Here is an 18,722-nt window from a genome sequence, read left to right as displayed (position 1 = left end):
TTGCCAGTAATGTGAAAAAACCTACAGCACCTGGTGTTCCCATGTGGTCTCCTACCCAAGTACTAACCAGGCCCAACACTGCTTAGCTTCCAAGATCAGACGAGATTGGGCCTATCCAATGAGGTATGGCTGTAGGTGAGATCCAGGCACTTTTTTGCCCTCTTCTACTTCTATCAACCAAGTAAGCTAATAAAAAAGTTACCTAACTGTATTGGCTTACTGAAAAAAATCATGTGTTGGTAATGTAAAAAGACCTACAGGACATGATATTAGCAGGGGGTCTTAAATTAAACTACTAAAGAGCCTCAACACTGTTTAGCTGCCAAAAGCAGTTGGAATTGGGCCTAAACAATGTGGTAAGTCTTTAGGTGATGGATATTGTGTCTGTTTTACCTCTTCCAAATGTCAGTGTTGGCAATAAAAAGAAAAAGTTTCCAATTTAAATAGCTAGAGAATAAAAACAATTTGCCAGTAATGTGAAAAAACCTACAGCACCTGGTGTTCCCATGTGGTCTCCCACCCAAGTACTAACCAGGCCCAACACTGCTTAGCTTCCAAGATCAGACGAGATTGGGCCTATCCAATGTGGTATGGCTGTAGGTGAGATATAGGCACTTTTTTGCCCTCTTCTACTTCTATCACCAGGTAAGCTAATAAAAAAGTTTCCTAACTGTATTGGGTTACTGAAAAAAATCATGTGTTGGTAATGTAAAAAGACCTACAGGACATGATATTAGCAGGGGGTCTTAAATTAAACTACTAAAGAGGCTCAACACTGTTTAGCTGCCAAAAGCAGTTGGAATTGTGCCTAAACAGTGTGGTAAGTCTTTAGGTGATGGCTATTGTGTCTGTTTGACCTCTTCCAAATGTCTGTGCTGGCAATAAAAAGAAAAAGTTTCCAATTTAAATAGCTAGAGAATAAAAACAATTTGCCAGTAATGAGAAAAAACCTACAGCACCTGGTGTTCCCACGTGGTCTCCCACCCAAGTACTAACCAGGCCCAACACTGCTTAGCTTATAAGATCAGATGAGATTGGGCCTATCCAATGTGGTATGGCTGTAGGTGAGATACAGGCACTTTTTTGCCCTCTTCTACTTCTATCACCAGGTAAGCTAATAAAAAAGTTTCCTAACTGTATTGGCTTACTGAAAAAAATCATGTGTTGGTAATGTAAAAATACCTACAGGACATGATATTAGCAGGGGGTCTTAAATTAAACTACTAAAGAGGCTCAACACTGTTTAGCTGCCAAAAGCAGTTGGAATTGTGCCTAAACAGTGTGGTAAGTCTTTAGGTGATGGCTATTGTGTCTGTTTGACCTCTTCCAAATGTCTGTGCTGGCAATAAAAAGAAAAAGTTTCCAATTTAAATAGCTAGAGAATAAAAACAATTTGCCAGTAATGAGAAAAAACCTACAGCACCTGGTGTTCCCACGTGGTCTCCCACCCAAGTACTAACCAGGCCCAACACTGCTTAGCTTATAAGATCAGATGAGATTGGGCCTATCCAATGTGGTATGGCTGTAGGTGAGATACAGCCACTTTTTTGCCCTCTTCTACTTCTATCACCAGGTAAGCTAATAAAAAAGTTTCCTAACTGTATTGGCTTACTGAAAAAAATCATGTGTTGGTAATGTAAAAATACCTACAGGACATGATATTAGCAGGGGGTCTTAAATTAAACTACTAAAGAGGCTCAACACTGTTTAGCTGCCAAAAGCAGTTGGAATTGTGCCTAAACAGTGTGGTAAGTCTTTAGGTGATGGCTATTGTGTCTGTTTGACCTCTTCCAAATGTCTGTGCTGGCAATAAAAAGAAAAAGTTTCCAATTTAAATAGCTAGAGAATAAAAACAATTTGCCAGTAATGAGAAAAAACCTACAGCACCTGGTGTTCCCACGTGGTCTCCCACCCAAGTACTAACCAGGCCCAACACTGCTTAGCTTATAAGATCAGATGAGATTGGGCCTATCCAATGTGGTATGGCTGTAGGTGAGATACAGGCACTTTTTTGCCCTCTTCTACTTCTATCACCAGGTAAGCTAATAAAAAAGTTTCCTAACTGTATTGGCTTACTGAAAAAAATCATGTGTTGGTAATGTAAAAATACCTACAGGACATGATATTAGCAGGGGGTCTTAAATTAAACTACTAAAGAGGCTCAACACTGTTTAGCTGCCAAAAGCAGTTGGAATTGGGCCTAAACAGTGTGGTAAGTCTTTAGGTGATGGCTATTGTGTCTGTTTGAACTCTTCCAAATGTTTGTGCTGGCAATAAAAAGAAAAAGTTTCCAATTTAAATAGCTAGAGAATAAAAACAATTTGCCAGTAATGTGAAAAAACCTACAGCACCTGGTGTTCCCATGTGGTCTCCCACCCAAGTACTAACCAGGCCCAACACTGCTTAGCTTCCAAGATCAGACGAGATTGGGCTTATCCAATGTGGTATGGCTGTAGGTGAGATATAGGCACTTTTTTGCCCTCTTCTACTTTTATCACCAGGTAAGCTAATACAAAAGTTTCCTAACTGTATTGGCTTACTGAAAAAAATCATGTGTTGGTAATGTAAAAAGACCTACAGGACATGATATTAGCAGGGGGTCTTAAATTAAACTACAAAAGAGGCTCAACACTGTTTAGCTGCCAAAAGCAGTTGGAATTGAGCCTAAACAGTGTGGTAAGTCTTTAGGTGATGGATATTGTGTCTGTTTTACCTCTTCCAAATGTCAGTGCTGGCAATAAAAAGAAAAAGTTTCCAATTTAAATAGCTAGAGAATAAAAACAATTTGCCAGTAATGTGAAAAAACCTACAGCACCTGGTGTTCCCATGTGGTCTCCTACCCAAGTACTAACCAGGCCCAAAACTGCTTAGCTTCCAAGATCAGACGAGATTGGGCCTATCCAATGAGGTATGGCTGTAGGTGAGATCCAGGCACTTTTTTGCCCTCTTCTACTTCTATCACCAGGTAAGCTAATAAAAAAGTTACCTAACTGTATTGGCTTACTGAAAAAAATCATGTGCTGGTAATGTAAAAAGACCTACAGGACATGATATTAGCAGGGGGTCTTAAATTAAACTACTAAAGAGCCTCAACACTGTTTAGCTGCCAAAAGCAGTTGGAATTGGGCCTAAACAATGTGGTAAGTCTTTAGGTGATGGATATTGTGTCTGTTTTACCTCTTCCAAATGTCAGTGTTGGCAATAAAAAGAAAAAGTTTCCAATTTAAATAGCTAGAGAATAAAAACAATTTGCCAGTAATGTGAAAAAACCTACAGCACCTGGTGTTCCCATGTGGTCTCCCACCAAAGTACTAACCAGGCCCAACACTGCTTAGCTTCCAAGATCAGACGAGATTGGGCCTATCCAATGTGGTATGGCTGTAGGTTAGATATAGGCACTTTTTTGCCCTCTTCTACTTCTATCACCAGGTAAGCTAATAAAAAAGTTTCCTAACTGTATTGGCTTACTGAAAAAAATCATGTGTTGATAATGTAAAAAGACCTACAGGACATGATATTAGCAGGGGGTCTTAAATTAAACTACAAAAGAGGCTCAACACTGTTTAGCTGCCAAAAGCAGTTGGAATTGAGCCTAAACAGTGTGGTAAGTCTTTAGGTGATGGCTATTGTGTCTGTTTGACCTCTTCCAAATGTCTGTGCTTGCAATAAAAAGAAAAAGTTTCCAATTTAAATAGCTAGAGAATAAAAACAATTTGCCAGTAATGTGAAAAAATCTACAGCACCTAGTGTTCCCATGTGGTCTCCCACCCAAGTACTAACCAGGCCCAACACTGCTTAGCTTCCAAGATCAGACGAGATTGGGCCTATCCAATGTGGTATGGCTGTAGGTGAGATATAGGCACTTTTTTGCCCTCTTCTACTTCTATCACCAGGTAAGCTAATAAAAAAGTTTCCTAACTGTATTGGCTTACTTAAAAAAAATCATGTGTTGGTAATGTAAAAAGACCTACAGGACATGATATTAGCAGGGGGTCTTAAATTAAACTACAAAAGAGGCTCAACACTGTTTAGCTGCCAAAAGCAGTTGGAATTGAGCCTAAACAGTGTGGTAAGTCTTTAGGTGATGGATATTGTGTCTGTTTTACCTCTTCCAAATGTCAGTGCTGGCAATAAAAAGAAAAAGTTTCCAATTTAAATAGCTAGAGAATAAAAACAATTTGCCAGTAATGTGAAAAAACCTACAGCACCTGGTGTTCCCATGTGGTCTCCTACCCAAGTACTAACCAGGCCCAACACTGCTTAGCTTCCAAGATCAGACGAGATTGGGCCTATCCAATGAGGTATGGCTGTAGGTGAGATCCAGGCACTTTTTTGCCCTCTTCTACTTCTATCACCAGGTAAGCTAATAAAAAAGTTACCTAACTGTATTGGCTTACTGAAAAAAATCATGTGTTGGTAATGTAAAAAGACCTACAGGACATGATATTAGCAGGGGGTCTTAAATTAAACTACTAAAGAGGCTCAACACTGTTTAGCTGCCAAAAGCAGTTGGAATTGTGCCTAAACAGTGTGGTAAGTCTTTAGGTGATGGCTATTGTGTCTGTTTGACCTCTTCCAAATGTCTGTGCTGGCAATAAAAAGAAAAAGTTTCCAATTTAAATAGCTAGAGAATAAAAACAATTTGCCAGTAATGAGAAAAAAACCTACAGCACCTGGTGTTCCCACGTGGTCTCCCACCCAAGTACTAACCAGGCCCAACACTGCTTAGCTTATAAGATCAGATGAGATTGGGCCTATCCAATGTGGTATGGCTGTAGGTGAGATACAGGCACTTTTTTGCCCTCTTCTACTTCTATCACCAGGTAAGCTAATAAAAAAGTTTCCTAACTGTATTGGCTTACTGAAAAAAATCATGTGTTGGTAATGTAAAAATACCTACAGGACATGATATTAGCAGGGGGTCTTAAATTAAACTACTAAAGAGGCTCAACACTGTTTAGCTGCCAAAAGCAGTTGGAATTGGGCCTAAACAGTGTGGTAAGTCTTTAGGTGATGGCTATTGTGTCTGTTTGAACTCTTCCAAATGTTTGTGCTGGCAATAAAAAGAAAAAGTTTCCAATTTAAATAGCTAGAGAATAAAAACAATTTGCCAGTAATGTGAAAAAACCTACAGCACCTGGTGTTCCCATGTGGTCTCCCACCCAAGTACTAACCAGGCCCAACACTGCTTAGCTTCCAAGATCAGACGAGATTGGGCTTATCCAATGTGGTATGGCTGTAGGTGAGATATAGGCACTTTTTTGCCCTCGTCTACTTTTATCACCAGGTAAGCTAATACAAAAGTTTCCTAACTGTATTGGCTTACTGAAAAAAATCATGTGTTGGTAATGTAAAAAGACCTACAGGACATGATATTAGCAGGGGTCTTAAATTAAACTACAAAAGAGGCTCAACACTGTTATGCTGCCAAAAGCAGTTGGAATTGAGCCTAAACAGTGTGGTAAGTCTTTAGGTGATGGATATTGTGTCTGTTTTACCTCTTCCAAATGTCAGTGCTGGCAATAAAAAGAAAAAGTTTCCAATTTAAATAGCTAGAGAATAAAAACAATTTGCCAGTAATGTGAAAAAACCTACAGCACCTGGTGTTCCCATGTGGTCTCCTACCCAAGTACTAACCAGGCCCAAAACTGCTTAGCTTCCAAGATCAGACGAGATTGGGCCTATCCAATGAGGTATGGCTGTAGGTGAGATCCAGGCACTTTTTTGCCCTCTTCTACTTCTATCACCAGGTAAGCTAATAAAAAAGTTACCTAACTGTATTGGCTTACTGAAAAAAATCATGTGTTGGTAATGTAAAAAGACCTACAGGACATGATATTAGCAGGGGGTCTTAAATTAAACTACTAAAGAGCCTCAACACTGTTTAGCTGCCAAAAGCAGTTGGAATTGGGCCTAAACAATGTGGTAAGTCTTTAGGTGATGGATATTGTGTCTGTTTTACCTCTTCCAAATGTCAGTGTTGGCAATAAAAAGAAAAAGTTTCCAATTTGAATAGCTAGAGAATAAAAACAATTTGCCAGTAATGTGAAAAAACCTACAGCACCTGGTGTTCCCATGTGGTCTCCCACCCAAGTACTAACCAGGCCCAACACTGCTTAGCTTCCAAGATCAGACGAGATTGGGCCTATCCAATGTGGTATGGCTGTAGGTGAGATATAGGCACTTTTTTGCCCTCTTCTACTTCTATCACCAGGTAAGCTAATAAAAAAGTTTCCTAACTGTATTGGCTTACTGAAAAAAATCATGTGTTGATAATGTAAAAAGACCTACAGGACATGATATTAGCAGGGGGTCTTAAATTAAACTACAAAAGAAGCTCAACACTGTTTAGCTGCCAAAAGCAGTTGGAATTGAGCCTAAACAGTGTGGTAAGTCTTTAGGTGATGGATATTGTGTCTGTTTTACCTCTTCCAAATGTCAGTGCTGGCAATAAAAAGAAAAAGTTTCCAATTTAAATAGCTAGAGAATAAAAACAATTTGCCAGTAATGTGAAAAAACCTACAGCACCTGGTGTTCCCATGTGGTCTCCTACCCAAGTACTAACCAGGCCCAAAACTGCTTAGCTTCCAAGATCAGACGAGATTGGGCCTATCCAATGAGGTATGGCTGTAGGTGAGATCCAGGCACTTTTTTGCCCTCTTCTACTTCTATCACCAGGTAAGCTAATAAAAAAGTTACCTAACTGTATTGGCTTACTGAAAAAAATCATGTGTTGGTAATGTAAAAAGACCTACAGGACATGATATTAGCAGGGGGTCTTAAATTAAACTACTAAAGAGCCTCAACACTGTTTAGCTGCCAAAAGCAGTTGGAATTGGGCCTAAACAATGTGGTAAGTCTTTAGGTGATGGATATTGTGTCTGTTTTACCTCTTCCAAATGTCAGTGTTGGCAATAAAAAGAAAAAGTTTCCAATTTAAATAGCTAGAGAATAAAAACAATTTGCCAGTAATGTGAAAAAACCTACAGCACCTGGTGTTCCCATGTGGTCTCCCACCCAAGTACTAACCAGGCCCAACACTGCTTAGCTTCCAAGATCAGACGAGATTGGGCCTATCCAATGTGGTATGGCTGTAGGTGAGATATAGGCACTTTTTTGCCCTCTTCTACTTCTATCACCAGGTAAGCTAATAAAAAAGTTTCCTAACTGTATTGGCTTACTGAAAAAAATCATGTGTTGATAATGTAAAAAGACCTACAGGACATGATATTAGCAGGGGGTCTTAAATTAAACTACAAAAGAGGCTCAACACTGTTTAGCTGCCAAAAGCAGTTGGAATTGAGCCTAAACAGTGTGGTAAGTCTTTAGGTGATGGCTATTGTGTCTGTTTGACCTCTTCCAAATGTCTGTGCTTGCAATAAAAAGAAAAAGTTTCCAATTTAAATAGCTAGAGAATAAAAACAATTTGCCAGTAATGTGAAAAAATCTACAGCACCTAGTGTTCCCATGTGGTCTCCCACCCAAGTACTAACCAGGCCCAACACTGCTTAGCTTCCAAGATCAGACGAGATTGGGCCTATCCAATGTGGTATGGCTGTAGGTGAGATATAGGCACTTTTTTGCCCTCTTCTACTTCTATCACCAGGTAAGCTAATAAAAAAGTTTCCTAACTGTATTGGCTTACTTAAAAAAAAATCATGTGTTGGTAATGTAAAAAGACCTACAGGACATGATATTAGCAGGGGGTCTTAAATTAAACTACAAAAGAGGCTCAACACTGTTTAGCTGCCAAAAGCAGTTGGAATTGAGCCTAAACAGTGTGGTAAGTCTTTAGGTGATGGATATTGTGTCTGTTTTACCTCTTCCAAATGTCAGTGCTGGCAATAAAAAGAAAAAGTTTCCAATTTAAATAGCTGGAGAATAAAAACAATTTGCCAGTAATGTGAAAAAACCTACAGCACCTGGTGTTCCCATGTGGTCTCCTACCCAAGTACTAACCAGGCCCAACACTGCTTAGCTTCCAAGATCAGACGAGATTGGGCCTATCCAATGAGGTATGGCTGTAGGTGAGATCCAGGCACTTTTTTGCCCTCTTCTACTTCTATCACCAGGTAAGCTAATAAAAAAGTTACCTAACTGTATTGGCTTACTGAAAAAAATCATGTGTTGGTAATGTAAAAAGACCTACAGGACATGATATTAGCAGGGGGTCTTAAATTAAACTACTAAAGAGGCTCAACACTGTTTAGCTGCCAAAAGCAGTTGGAATTGAGCCTAAACAGTGTGGTAGGTCTTTAGGTGATGGCTATTGTGTCTGTTTGACCTCTTCCAAATGTCTGTGCTGGCAATAAAAAGAAAAAGTTTCCAATTTAAATAGCTAGAGAATAAAAACAATTTGCCAGTAATGTGAAAAATCCTACAGCACCTGGTGTTCCCATGTGGTTTCCCACCCCAGTACTAACCAGGCCCAACACTGCTTAGCTTCCAAGATCAGACGAGATTGGGCCTATCCAATGTGGTATGGCTGTAGGTGAGTTAACTTCACTTTTTTGCCCTCTTCTACTTCTATCACCAGGTAAGCTAATACAAAAGTTTCCTAACTGTATTGGCTTACTGAAAAAAATCATGTGTTGGTAATGTAAAAAGACCTACAGGACATGATATTAGCAGGGGGTCTTAAATTAAACTACTAAAGAGCCTCAACACTGTTTAGCTGCCAAATGCAGTTGGAATTGGGCCTAAACAGTGTGGTAAGTCTTTAGGTGATGGCTATTGTGTCTGTTTTACCTCTTCCAAATGTTAGTGCTGGCAATAAAAAGAAAAAGTTTCCAATTTAAATAGCTAGAGAATAAAAACAATTTGCCAGTAATGTGAAAAAACCTACAGCACCTGGATTTCCCATGTGGTCTCCCACCCAAGTACTAACCAGGCCCAACACTGCTTAGCTTCCAAGATCAGACGTGATTGGGCCTATCCAATGTGGTTAGGCTGTAGGTGAGATACAGGCACTTTTTTGCCCTCTTCTACTTCTATCACCAGGTAAGCTAATAAAAAAGTTTCCTAACTGTATTGGCTTACTGAAAAAAATCATGTGTTTGTAATGTAAAAAGACCTACAGGACATGATATTAGCAGGGGGTCTTAAATTAAACTACTAAAGAGGCTCAACACTGTTTAGCTGCCAAAAGCAGTTGGAATTGTGCCTAAACAGTGTGGTAAGTCTTTTAGGTGATGGCTATTGTGTCTGTTTGACCTCTTCCAAATGTCTGTGCTGGCAATAAAAAGAAAAAGTTTCCAATTTAAATAGCTAGAGAATAAAAACAATTTGCCAGTAATGTGAAAAAACCTACAGCACCAGATGTTCCCATGTGGTCTCCCACCCAAGTACTAACCAGGCCCAACACTGCTTAGCTTATAAGTTCAGATGAGATTGGGCCTATCCAATGTGGTATGGCTGTAGGTGAGATACATGCACTTATTTGCCCTCTTCTACTTCTATCACCAGGTAAGCTAATAAAAAAGTTTCCTAACTGTATTGGCTTACTGAAAAAAATCATGTGTTGATAATGTAAAAAGACCTACAGGACATGATATTAGCAGGGGGTCTTAAATTAAACTACAAAAGAGGCTCAACACTGTTTAGCTGCCAAAAGCAGTTGGAATTGAGCCTAAACAGTGTGGTAAGTCTTTAGGTGATGGATATTGTGTCTGTTTGACCTCTTCCAAATGTCTGTGCTGGCAATAAAAAGAAAAAGTTTCCAATTTAAATAGCTAGAGAATAAAAACAATTTGCTAGTAATGTGAAAAAACCTACGGCACCTGGTGTTCCCATGTGGTCTCCCACCCAAGTACTAACCAGGCCCAACACTGCTTAGCTTCCAAGATCAGACAAGATTGGGCCTATCCAATGTGGTATGGCTGTAGGTGAGATACAGGCACTTTTTTGCCCTCTTCTACTTCTATCACCAGGTAAGCTAATAAAAAAGTTTCCTAACTGTATTGGCTTACTTAAAAAAATCATGTGTTGGTAATGTAAAAAGACCTACAGGACATGATATTAGCAGGGGGTCTTAAATTAAACTACTAAAGAGCCTCAACACTGTTTAGCTGCCAAAAGCAGTTGGAATTGGGCCTAAACAGTGTGGTAAGTCTTTAGGTGATGGATATTGTGTCTGTTTTACCTCTTCCAAATGTCAGTGCTGGCAATAAAAAGAAAACGTTTCCAATTTAAATAGCTAGAGAATAAAAACAATTTGCCAGTAATGTGAAAAAACCTACAGCACCTGGTGTTCCCATGTGGTCTCCCACCCAAGTACTAACCAGGCCCAACACTGCTTAGCTTCCAAGATCAAACGAGATTGGGCCTATCCAATGTGGTATGGCTGTAGGTGAGATAGAGGCACTTTTTTGCCCTCTTCTACTTCTATCACCAGGTAAGCTAATAAAAAAGTTTCCTAACTGTATTGGCTTACTGAAAAAAATCATGTGTTGGTAATGTAAAAAGACCTACAGGACATGATATTAGCAGGGGGTCTTAAATTAAACTACAAAAGAGGCTCAACACTGTTTAGCTGCCAAAAGCAGTTGGAATTGAGCCTAAACAGTGTGGTAAGTCTTTAGGTGATGGATATTGTGTCTGTTTGACCTCTTCCAAATGTCTGTGCTGGCAATAAAAAGAAAAAGTTTCCAATTTAAATAGCTAGAGAATAAAAACAATTTGCCAGTAATGTGAAAAAACCTACGGCACCTGGTGTTCCCATGTGGTCTCCCACCCAAGTACTAACCAGGCCCAACACTGCTTAGCTTCCAAGATCAGACGAGATTGGGCCTATCCAATGTGGTATGGCTGTAGGTGAGATACAGGCACTTTTTTGCCCTCTTCTACTTCTATCACCAGGTAAGCTAATAAAAAAGTTTCCTAACTGTATTGGCTTACTTAAAAAAAATCATGTGTTGGTAATGTAAAAAGACCTACAGGACATGATATTAGCAGGGGGTCTTAAATTAAACTACTAAAGAGCCTCAACACTGTTTAGCTGCCAAAAGCAGTTGGAATTGGGCCTAAACAGTGTGGTAAGTCTTTAGGTGATGGATATTGTGTCTGTTTTACCTCTTCCAAATGTCAGTGCTGGCAATTGATAATACAGAAAATCAACTAATCAATAAATCTATGCTTTTATTATATTCTGTTTTCCTGACTGCCGCTATTATTGCTGCAGATGACTTTAGCTTGTTGCACACTGTACTATTCACTGCGTATGAGGCCTTCCCTTTGCGCTAAACAGTTATAATACTGTATGTTAGAAGCAGCAGCCATTTTGTTAGGCATGACTTGCATAATAATATTATTAAAATGGCTGATCATTCAGAACAGAGCTGTAAAAGTGATTTCTTATAGAATATTGTTTTTGGTTTTAGAAGCTTAAGAATGTGATGTTGACAGTATAATGTAGCAAGGACAGGAATCTAGTCTCCACAAACTGAATAAGATTGGAACAAGGCCACACATGCGTAGACCCACAAGGCCACTGAAGTTGGGTGTTGGGTTAATTATGACATCATGATTGAAAGCAGAGCTTTCCAATAAGACTCAATGCTTATGAGTAATTAATTAATTAATGTGATAAAGGTTTAAATATCAGAGTGATAGAAGGAGGGAGGAAGGCAGTTGAGGAAGAACCAGCAAGCACGGGGGGGCTGGAGGTAACTATGAAGGAGGTTTAATCATGGCTGATCACTGTCCTTGAAAGGTGTCCATTTTGATTTGATTTAGAATTACTGTTTAAGTATTAGCTAATCAATTTTATGTTTCTTGTGTTAGTCTGCATTTGCAAATACCTGTAATGAAGCTATTCTTTAAGTAAAGCATTGTCATACCTTTTCTAACAAGGTTGTGTGGGTGTGCAATCATTTCAGCGTTGCCGTTATATTTAAAGGTAATAAAGTAAATATATATACAGGTTTGGGTTATCAATCATATCTAATCTTATCAGATAAATATCTGGTTTATCACAATAAAAAGAAAACGTTTCCAATTTAAATAGCTAGAGAATAAAAACAATTTGCCAGTAATGTGAAAAAACCTACAGCACCTGGTGTTCCCATGTGGTCTCCCACCCAAGTACTAACCAGGCCCAACACTGCTTAGCTTCCAAGATCAGACAAGATTGGGCCTATCCAATGTGGTATGGCTGTAGGTGAGATACAGGCACTTTTTTGCCCTCTTCTACTTCTATCACCAGGTGCTAATAAAAAAGTTACCTAACTGTATTGGCTTACTGAAAAAAATCATGTGTTGGTAATGTAAAAAGACCTACAGGACATGATATTAGCAGGGGGTCTTAAATTAAACTACTAAAGAGCCTCAACACTGTTTAGCTGCCAAAAGCAGTTGGAATTGGGCCTAAACAATGTGGTAAGTCTTTAGGTGATGGATATTGTGTCTGTTTTACCTCTTCCAAATGTCAGTGTTGGCAATAAAAAGAAAAAGTTTCCAATTTAAATAGCTAGAGAATAAAAACAATTTGCCAGTAATGTGAAAAAACCTACAGCACCTGGTGTTCCCATGTGGTCTCCCACCCAAGTACTAACCAGGCCCAACACTGCTTAGCTTCCAAGATCTGACGAGATTGAGCCTATCCAATGTGGTATGGCTGTAGGTGAGATATAGGCACTTTTTTGCCCTCTTCTACTTCTATCACCAGGTAAGCTAATAAAAAAGTTTCCTAACTGTATTGGCTTACTGAAAAAAATCATGTGTTGATAATGTAAAAAGACCTACAGGACATGATATTAGCAGGGGGTCTTAAATTAAACTACAAAAGAGGCTCAACACTGTTTAGCTGCCAAAAGCAGTTGGAATTGAGCCTAAACAGTGTGGTAAGTCTTTAGGTGATGGATATTGTGTCTGTTTTACCTCTTCCAAATGTCAGTGCTGGCAATAAAAAGAAAAAGTTTCCAATTTAAATAGCTAGAGAATAAAAACAATTTGCCAGTAATGTGAAAAAACCTACAGCACCTGGTGTTCCCATGTGGTCTCCTACCCAAGTACTAACCAGGCCCAAAACTGCTTAGCTTCCAAGATCAGACGAGATTGGGCCTATCCAATGAGGTATGGCTGTAGGTGAGATACAGGCACTTTTTTGCCCTCTTCTACTTCTATCACCAGGTAAGCTAATAAAAAAGTTACCTAACTGTATTGGCTTACTGAAAAAAATCATGTGTTGGTAATGTAAAAAGACCTACAGGACATGATATTAGCAGGGGGTCTTAAATTAAACTACTAAAGAGCCTCAACACTGTTTAGCTGCCAAAAGCAGTTGGAATTGGGCCTAAACAATGTGGTAAGTCTTTAGGTGATGGATATTGTGTCTGTTTTACCTCTTCCAAATGTCAGTGTTGGCAATAAAAAGAAAAAGTTTCCAATTTAAATAGCTAGAGAATAAAAACAATTTGCCAGTAATGTGAAAAAACCTACAGCACCTGGTGTTCCCATGTGGTCTCCCACCCAAGTACTAACCAGGCCCAACACTGCTTAGCTTCCAAGATCAGACGAGATTGGGCCTATCCAATGTGGTATGGCTGTAGGTGAGATATAGGCACTTTTTTGCCCTCTTCTACTTCTATCACCAGGTAAGCTAATAAAAAAGTTTCCTAACTGTATTGGCTTACTGAAAAAAATCATGTGTTGATAATGTAAAAAGACCTACAGGACATGATATTAGCAGGGGGTCTTAAATTAAACTACAAAAGAGGCTCAACACTGTTTAGCTGCCAAAAGCAGTTGGAATTGAGCCTAAACAGTCTGGTAAGTCTTTAGGTGATGGCTATTGTGTCTGTTTGACCTCTTCCAAATGTCTGTGCTTGCAATAAAAAGAAAAAGTTTCCAATTTAAATAGCTAGAGAATAAAAACAATTTGCCAGTAATGTGAAAAAATCTACAGCACCTAGTGTTCCCATGTGGTCTCCCACCCAAGTACTAACCAGGCCCAACACTGCTTAGCTTCCAAGATCAGACGAGATTGGGCCTATCCAATGTGGTATGGCTGTAGGTGAGATATAGGCACTTTTTTGCCCTCTTCTACTTCTATCACCAGGTAAGCTAATAAAAAAGTTTCCTAACTGTATTGGCTTACTTAAAAAAAATCATGTGTTGGTAATGTAAAAAGACCTACAGGACATGATATTAGCAGGGGGTCTTAAATTAAACTACAAAAGAGGCTCAACACTGTTTAGCTGCCAAAAGCAGTTGGAATTGAGCCTAAACAGTGTGGTAAGTCTTTAGGTGATGGATATTGTGTCTGTTTTACCTCTTCCAAATGTCAGTGCTGGCAATAAAAAGAAAAAGTTTCCAATTTAAATAGCTAGAGAATAAAAACAATTTGCCAGTAATGTGAAAAAACCTACAGCACCTGGTGTTCCCATGTGGTCTCCTACCCAAGTACTAACCAGGCCCAACACTGCTTAGCTTCCAAGATCAGACGAGATTGGGCCTATCCAATGAGGTATGGCTGTAGGTGAGATCCAGGCACTTTTTTGCCCTCTTCTACTTCTATCACCAGGTAAGCTAATAAAAAAGTTACCTAACTGTATTGGCTTACTGAAAAAAATCATGTGTTGGTAATGTAAAAAGACCTACAGGACATGATATTAGCAGGGGGTCTTAAATTAAACTACTAAAGAGGCTCAACACTGTTTAGCTGCCAAAAGCAGTTGGAATTGAGCCTAAACAGTGTGGTAGGTCTTTAGGTGATGGCTATTGTGTCTGTTTGACCTCTTCCAAATGTCTGTGCTGGCAATAAAAAGAAAAAGTTTCCAATTTAAATAGCTAGAGAATAAAAACAATTTGCCAGTAATGTGAAAAATCCTACAGCACCTGGTGTTCCCATGTGGTTTCCCACCCAAGTACTAACCAGGCCCAACACTGCTTAGCTTCCAAGATCAGACGAGATTGGGCCTATCCAATGTGGTATGGCTGTAGGTGAGTTAACTTCACTTTTTTGCCCTCTTCTACTTCTATCACCAGGTAAGCTAATACAAAAGTTTCCTAACTGTATTGGCTTACTGAAAAAAATCATGTGTTGGTAATGTAAAAAGACCTACAGGACATGATATTAGCAGGGGGTCTTAAATTAAACTACTAAAGAGCCTCAACACTGTTTAGCTGCCAAAAGCAGTTGGAATTGGGCCTAAACAGTGTGGTAAGTCTTTAGGTGATGGCTATTGTGTCTGTTTTACCTCTTCCAAATGTTAGTGCTGGCAATAAAAAGAAAAAGTTTCCAATTTAAATAGCTAGAGAATAAAAACAATTTGCCAGTAATGTGAAAAAACCTACAGCACCTGGATTTCCCATGTGGTCTCCCACCCAAGTACTAACCAGGCCCAACACTGCTTAGCTTCCAAGATCAGACGTGATTGGGCCTATCCAATGTGGTTAGGCTGTAGGTGAGATACAGGCACTTTTTTGCCCTCTTCTACTTCTATCACCAGGTAAGCTAATAAAAAAGTTTCCTAACTGTATTGGCTTACTGAAAAAAATCATGTGTTGGTAATGTAAAAAGACCTACAGGACATGATATTAGCAGGGGGTCTTAAATTAAACTACTAAAGAGGCTCAACACTGTTTAGCTGCCAAAAGCAGTTGGAATTGTGCCTAAACAGTGTGGTAAGTCTTTTAGGTGATGGCTATTGTGTCTGTTTGACCTCTTCCAAATGTCTGTGCTGGCAATAAAAAGAAAAAGTTTCCAATTTAAATAGCTAGAGAATAAAAACAATTTGCCAGTAATGTGAAAAAACCTACAGCACCAGATGTTCCCATGTGGTCTCCCACCCAAGTACTAACCAGGCCCAACACTGCTTAGCTTATAAGTTCAGATGAGATTGGGCCTATCCAATGTGGTATGGCTGTAGGTGAGATACATGCACTTATTTGCCCTCTTCTACTTCTATCACCAGGTAAGCTAATAAAAAAGTTTCCTAACTGTATTGGCTTACTGAAAAAAATCATGTGTTGGTAATGTAAAAAGACCTACAGGACATGATATTAGCAGGGGGTCTTAAATTAAACTACAAAAGAGGCTCAACACTGTTTAGCTGCCAAAAGCAGTTGGAATTGAGCCTAAACAGTGTGGTAAGTCTTTAGGTGATGGATATTGTGTCTGTTTGACCTCTTCCAAATGTCTGTGCTGGCAATAAAAAGAAAAAGTTTCCAATTTAAATAGCTAGAGAATAAAAACAATTTGCCAGTAATGTGAAAAAACCTACGGCACCTGGTGTTCCCATGTGGTCTCCCACCCAAGTACTAACCAGGCCCAACACTGCTTAGCTTCCAAGATCAGACAAGATTGGGCCTATCCAATGTGGTATGGCTGTAGGTGAGATACAGGCACTTTTTTGCCCTCTTCTACTTCTATCACCAGGTAAGCTAATAAAAAAGTTTCCTAACTGTATTGGCTTACTTAAAAAAATCATGTGTTGGTAATGTAAAAAGACCTACAGGACATGATATTAGCAGGGGGTCTTAAATTAAACTACTAAAGAGCCTCAACACTGTTTAGCTGCCAAAAGCAGTTGGAATTGGGCCTAAACAGTGTGGTAAGTCTTTAGGTGATGGATATTGTGTCTGTTTTACCTCTTCCAAATGTCAGTGCTGGCAATAAAAAGAAAACGTTTCCAATTTAAATAGCTAGAGAATAAAAACAATTTGCCAGTAATGTGAAAAAACCTACAGCACCTGGTGTTCCCATGTGGTCTCCCACCCAAGTACTAACCAGGCCCAACACTGCTTAGCTTCCAAGATCAGACGAGATTGGGCCTATCCAATGTGGTATGGCTGTAGGTGAGATAGAGGCACTTTTTTGCCCTCTTCTACTTCTATCACCAGGTAAGCTAATAAAAAAGTTTCCTAACTGTATTGGCTTACTGAAAAAAATCATGTGTTGGTAATGTAAAAAGACCTACAGGACATGATATTAGCAGGGGGTCTTAAATTAAACTACAAAAGAGGCTCAACACTGTTTAGCTGCCAAAAGCAGTTGGAATTGAGCCTAAACAGTGTGGTAAGTCTTTAGGTGATGGATATTGTGTCTGTTTGACCTCTTCCAAATGTCTGTGCTGGCAATAAAAAGAAAAAGTTTCCAATTTAAATAGCTAGAGAATAAAAACAATTTGCCAGTAATGTGAAAAAACCTACGGCACCTGGTGTTCCCATGTGGTCTCCCACCCAAGTACTAACCAGGCCCAACACTGCTTAGCTTCCAAGATCAGACGAGATTGGGCCTATCCAATGTGGTATGGCTGTAGGTGAGATACAGGCACTTTTTTGCCCTCTTCTACTTCTATCACCAGGTAAGCTAATAAAAAAGTTTCCTAACTGTATTGGCTTATTTAAAAAAAAATCATGTGTTGGTAATGTAAAAAGACCTACAGGACATGATATTAGCAGGGGGTCTTAAATTAAACTACTAAAGAGCCTCAACACTGTTTAGCTGCCAAAAGCAGTTGGAATTGGGCCTAAACAGTGTGGTAAGTCTTTAGGTGATGGATATTGTGTCTGTTTTACCTCTTCCAAATGTCAGTGCTGGCAATTGATAATACAGAAAATCAACTAATCAATAAATCTATGCTTTTATTATATTCTGTTTTCCTGACTGCCGCTATTATTGCTGCAGATGACTTTAGCTTGTTGCACACTGTACTATTCACTGCGTATGAGGCCTTCCCTTTGCGCTAAACAGTTATAATACTGTATGTTAGAAGCAGCAGCCATTTTGTTAGGCATGACTTGCATAATAATATTATTAAAATGGCTGATCATTCAGAACAGAGCTGTAAAAGTGATTTCTTATAGAATATTGTTTTTGGTTTTAGAAGCTTAAGAATGTGATGTTGACAGTATAATGTAGCAAGGACAGGAATCTAGTCTCCACAAACTGAATAAGATTGGAACAAGGCCACACATGCGTAGACCCACAAGGCCACTGAAGTTGGGTGTTGGGTTAATTATGACATCATGATTGAAAGCAGAGCTTTCCAATAAGACTCAATGCTTATGAGTAATTAATTAATTAATGTGATAAAGGTTTAAATATCAGAGTGATAGAAGGAGGGAGGAAGGCAGTTGAGGAAGAACCAGCAAGCACGGGGGGGCTGGAGGTAACTATGAAGGAGGTTTAATCATGGCTGATCACTGTCCTTGAAAGGTGTCCATTTTGATTTGATTTAGAATTACTGTTTAAGTATTAGCTAATCAATTTTATGTTTCTTGTGTTAGTCTGCATTTGCAAATACCTGTAATGAAGCTATTCTTTAAGTAAAGCATTGTCATACCTTTTCTAACAAGGTTGTGTGGGTGTGCAATCATTTCAGCGTTGCCGTTATATTTAAAGGTAATAAAGTAAATATATATACAGGTTTGGGTTATCAATCATATCTAATCTTATCAGATAAATATCTGGTTTATCACAATAAAAAGAAAACGTTTCCAATTTAAATAGCTAGAGAATAAAAACAATTTGCCAGTAATGTGAAAAAACCTACAGCACCTGGTGTTCCCATGTGGTCTCCCACCCAAGTACTAACCAGGCCCAACACTGCTTAGCTTCCAAGATCAGACAAGATTGGGCCTATCCAATGTGGTATGGCTGTAGGTGAGATATAGGCACTTTTTTGCCCTCTTCTACTTCTATCACCAGGTAAGCTAATAAAAAAGTTTCCTAACTGTATTGGCTTACTGAAAAAAATCATGTGTTGATAATGTAAAAA

General features: G+C 39.0%; 31 non-coding genes and 6 pseudogenes across 31 annotated transcripts; all 37 read right to left on the bottom strand.

Moving 5' to 3' along the window:
- Positions 1 to 18: 18 nt before the first annotated feature.
- Positions 19 to 137, bottom strand: LOC146016420 (5S ribosomal RNA). The gene has a single exon (XR_014449312.1). It is a non-coding gene; the product is annotated as a 5S ribosomal RNA (ribosomal RNA).
- Positions 138 to 483: 346 nt separating this feature from the next.
- Positions 484 to 602, bottom strand: LOC146013904 (5S ribosomal RNA). The gene has a single exon (XR_014446868.1). It is a non-coding gene; the product is annotated as a 5S ribosomal RNA (ribosomal RNA).
- A 345-nt stretch (positions 603 to 947) lies between these two features.
- LOC146017618 (5S ribosomal RNA) lies at positions 948 to 1,066 on the bottom strand. The gene has a single exon (XR_014450484.1). It is a non-coding gene; the product is annotated as a 5S ribosomal RNA (ribosomal RNA).
- A 345-nt stretch (positions 1,067 to 1,411) lies between these two features.
- Positions 1,412 to 1,530, bottom strand: LOC146017617 (5S ribosomal RNA). Its single transcript, XR_014450483.1, has one exon. It is a non-coding gene; the product is annotated as a 5S ribosomal RNA (ribosomal RNA).
- Positions 1,531 to 1,875: 345 nt separating this feature from the next.
- On the bottom strand, positions 1,876 to 1,994 carry LOC146017616 (5S ribosomal RNA). The gene has a single exon (XR_014450482.1). It is a non-coding gene; the product is annotated as a 5S ribosomal RNA (ribosomal RNA).
- Positions 1,995 to 2,339: 345 nt separating this feature from the next.
- LOC146013156 (5S ribosomal RNA) lies at positions 2,340 to 2,458 on the bottom strand. Its single transcript, XR_014446139.1, has one exon. It is a non-coding gene; the product is annotated as a 5S ribosomal RNA (ribosomal RNA).
- A 345-nt stretch (positions 2,459 to 2,803) lies between these two features.
- On the bottom strand, positions 2,804 to 2,922 carry LOC146010669 (5S ribosomal RNA; annotated as a pseudogene).
- Positions 2,923 to 3,267: 345 nt separating this feature from the next.
- LOC146014041 (5S ribosomal RNA) lies at positions 3,268 to 3,386 on the bottom strand. Its single transcript, XR_014447000.1, has one exon. It is a non-coding gene; the product is annotated as a 5S ribosomal RNA (ribosomal RNA).
- A 345-nt stretch (positions 3,387 to 3,731) lies between these two features.
- Positions 3,732 to 3,850, bottom strand: LOC146016878 (5S ribosomal RNA). The gene has a single exon (XR_014449759.1). It is a non-coding gene; the product is annotated as a 5S ribosomal RNA (ribosomal RNA).
- Positions 3,851 to 4,196: 346 nt separating this feature from the next.
- Positions 4,197 to 4,315, bottom strand: LOC146016418 (5S ribosomal RNA). The gene has a single exon (XR_014449310.1). It is a non-coding gene; the product is annotated as a 5S ribosomal RNA (ribosomal RNA).
- A 346-nt stretch (positions 4,316 to 4,661) lies between these two features.
- Positions 4,662 to 4,780, bottom strand: LOC146017615 (5S ribosomal RNA). The gene has a single exon (XR_014450481.1). It is a non-coding gene; the product is annotated as a 5S ribosomal RNA (ribosomal RNA).
- Positions 4,781 to 5,125: 345 nt separating this feature from the next.
- LOC146013144 (5S ribosomal RNA) lies at positions 5,126 to 5,244 on the bottom strand. Its single transcript, XR_014446128.1, has one exon. It is a non-coding gene; the product is annotated as a 5S ribosomal RNA (ribosomal RNA).
- Positions 5,245 to 5,588: 344 nt separating this feature from the next.
- LOC146010668 (5S ribosomal RNA) lies at positions 5,589 to 5,707 on the bottom strand (annotated as a pseudogene).
- A 345-nt stretch (positions 5,708 to 6,052) lies between these two features.
- LOC146013903 (5S ribosomal RNA) lies at positions 6,053 to 6,171 on the bottom strand. The gene has a single exon (XR_014446867.1). It is a non-coding gene; the product is annotated as a 5S ribosomal RNA (ribosomal RNA).
- A 345-nt stretch (positions 6,172 to 6,516) lies between these two features.
- LOC146010667 (5S ribosomal RNA) lies at positions 6,517 to 6,635 on the bottom strand (annotated as a pseudogene).
- A 345-nt stretch (positions 6,636 to 6,980) lies between these two features.
- Positions 6,981 to 7,099, bottom strand: LOC146013902 (5S ribosomal RNA). The gene has a single exon (XR_014446866.1). It is a non-coding gene; the product is annotated as a 5S ribosomal RNA (ribosomal RNA).
- Positions 7,100 to 7,444: 345 nt separating this feature from the next.
- On the bottom strand, positions 7,445 to 7,563 carry LOC146016877 (5S ribosomal RNA). Its single transcript, XR_014449758.1, has one exon. It is a non-coding gene; the product is annotated as a 5S ribosomal RNA (ribosomal RNA).
- Positions 7,564 to 7,910: 347 nt separating this feature from the next.
- LOC146016417 (5S ribosomal RNA) lies at positions 7,911 to 8,029 on the bottom strand. The gene has a single exon (XR_014449309.1). It is a non-coding gene; the product is annotated as a 5S ribosomal RNA (ribosomal RNA).
- A 345-nt stretch (positions 8,030 to 8,374) lies between these two features.
- Positions 8,375 to 8,493, bottom strand: LOC146016142 (5S ribosomal RNA). The gene has a single exon (XR_014449041.1). It is a non-coding gene; the product is annotated as a 5S ribosomal RNA (ribosomal RNA).
- Positions 8,494 to 8,838: 345 nt separating this feature from the next.
- LOC146017268 (5S ribosomal RNA) lies at positions 8,839 to 8,957 on the bottom strand. Its single transcript, XR_014450143.1, has one exon. It is a non-coding gene; the product is annotated as a 5S ribosomal RNA (ribosomal RNA).
- A 346-nt stretch (positions 8,958 to 9,303) lies between these two features.
- On the bottom strand, positions 9,304 to 9,422 carry LOC146010360 (5S ribosomal RNA; annotated as a pseudogene).
- A 345-nt stretch (positions 9,423 to 9,767) lies between these two features.
- LOC146017427 (5S ribosomal RNA) lies at positions 9,768 to 9,886 on the bottom strand. Its single transcript, XR_014450299.1, has one exon. It is a non-coding gene; the product is annotated as a 5S ribosomal RNA (ribosomal RNA).
- A 345-nt stretch (positions 9,887 to 10,231) lies between these two features.
- Positions 10,232 to 10,350, bottom strand: LOC146014125 (5S ribosomal RNA). The gene has a single exon (XR_014447080.1). It is a non-coding gene; the product is annotated as a 5S ribosomal RNA (ribosomal RNA).
- Positions 10,351 to 10,695: 345 nt separating this feature from the next.
- Positions 10,696 to 10,814, bottom strand: LOC146015470 (5S ribosomal RNA). Its single transcript, XR_014448391.1, has one exon. It is a non-coding gene; the product is annotated as a 5S ribosomal RNA (ribosomal RNA).
- Positions 10,815 to 12,040: 1,226 nt separating this feature from the next.
- LOC146015948 (5S ribosomal RNA) lies at positions 12,041 to 12,159 on the bottom strand. Its single transcript, XR_014448855.1, has one exon. It is a non-coding gene; the product is annotated as a 5S ribosomal RNA (ribosomal RNA).
- A 343-nt stretch (positions 12,160 to 12,502) lies between these two features.
- On the bottom strand, positions 12,503 to 12,621 carry LOC146014553 (5S ribosomal RNA). The gene has a single exon (XR_014447503.1). It is a non-coding gene; the product is annotated as a 5S ribosomal RNA (ribosomal RNA).
- Positions 12,622 to 12,966: 345 nt separating this feature from the next.
- LOC146010666 (5S ribosomal RNA) lies at positions 12,967 to 13,085 on the bottom strand (annotated as a pseudogene).
- Positions 13,086 to 13,430: 345 nt separating this feature from the next.
- LOC146013900 (5S ribosomal RNA) lies at positions 13,431 to 13,549 on the bottom strand. Its single transcript, XR_014446864.1, has one exon. It is a non-coding gene; the product is annotated as a 5S ribosomal RNA (ribosomal RNA).
- Positions 13,550 to 13,894: 345 nt separating this feature from the next.
- On the bottom strand, positions 13,895 to 14,013 carry LOC146016876 (5S ribosomal RNA). Its single transcript, XR_014449757.1, has one exon. It is a non-coding gene; the product is annotated as a 5S ribosomal RNA (ribosomal RNA).
- Positions 14,014 to 14,359: 346 nt separating this feature from the next.
- Positions 14,360 to 14,478, bottom strand: LOC146016416 (5S ribosomal RNA). Its single transcript, XR_014449308.1, has one exon. It is a non-coding gene; the product is annotated as a 5S ribosomal RNA (ribosomal RNA).
- A 345-nt stretch (positions 14,479 to 14,823) lies between these two features.
- LOC146016330 (5S ribosomal RNA) lies at positions 14,824 to 14,942 on the bottom strand. The gene has a single exon (XR_014449226.1). It is a non-coding gene; the product is annotated as a 5S ribosomal RNA (ribosomal RNA).
- A 345-nt stretch (positions 14,943 to 15,287) lies between these two features.
- Positions 15,288 to 15,406, bottom strand: LOC146017267 (5S ribosomal RNA). The gene has a single exon (XR_014450142.1). It is a non-coding gene; the product is annotated as a 5S ribosomal RNA (ribosomal RNA).
- Positions 15,407 to 15,752: 346 nt separating this feature from the next.
- LOC146010359 (5S ribosomal RNA) lies at positions 15,753 to 15,871 on the bottom strand (annotated as a pseudogene).
- Positions 15,872 to 16,216: 345 nt separating this feature from the next.
- On the bottom strand, positions 16,217 to 16,335 carry LOC146017426 (5S ribosomal RNA). The gene has a single exon (XR_014450298.1). It is a non-coding gene; the product is annotated as a 5S ribosomal RNA (ribosomal RNA).
- Positions 16,336 to 16,680: 345 nt separating this feature from the next.
- On the bottom strand, positions 16,681 to 16,799 carry LOC146013899 (5S ribosomal RNA). The gene has a single exon (XR_014446863.1). It is a non-coding gene; the product is annotated as a 5S ribosomal RNA (ribosomal RNA).
- A 345-nt stretch (positions 16,800 to 17,144) lies between these two features.
- On the bottom strand, positions 17,145 to 17,263 carry LOC146015469 (5S ribosomal RNA). Its single transcript, XR_014448390.1, has one exon. It is a non-coding gene; the product is annotated as a 5S ribosomal RNA (ribosomal RNA).
- Positions 17,264 to 18,490: 1,227 nt separating this feature from the next.
- On the bottom strand, positions 18,491 to 18,609 carry LOC146015947 (5S ribosomal RNA). Its single transcript, XR_014448854.1, has one exon. It is a non-coding gene; the product is annotated as a 5S ribosomal RNA (ribosomal RNA).
- Positions 18,610 to 18,722: the final 113 nt, after the last annotated feature.

Source organism: Crinia signifera, chromosome 6 (assembly GCF_055691185.1).
Source record: "Crinia signifera chromosome 6, ASM5569118v1, whole genome shotgun sequence".
Classification (NCBI taxonomy): Eukaryota; Metazoa; Chordata; class Amphibia; order Anura; family Myobatrachidae; genus Crinia; species Crinia signifera.
Note: the sequence above shows the minus strand (reverse complement) of the source record. Positions and strands in the feature narration are given on the sequence as shown.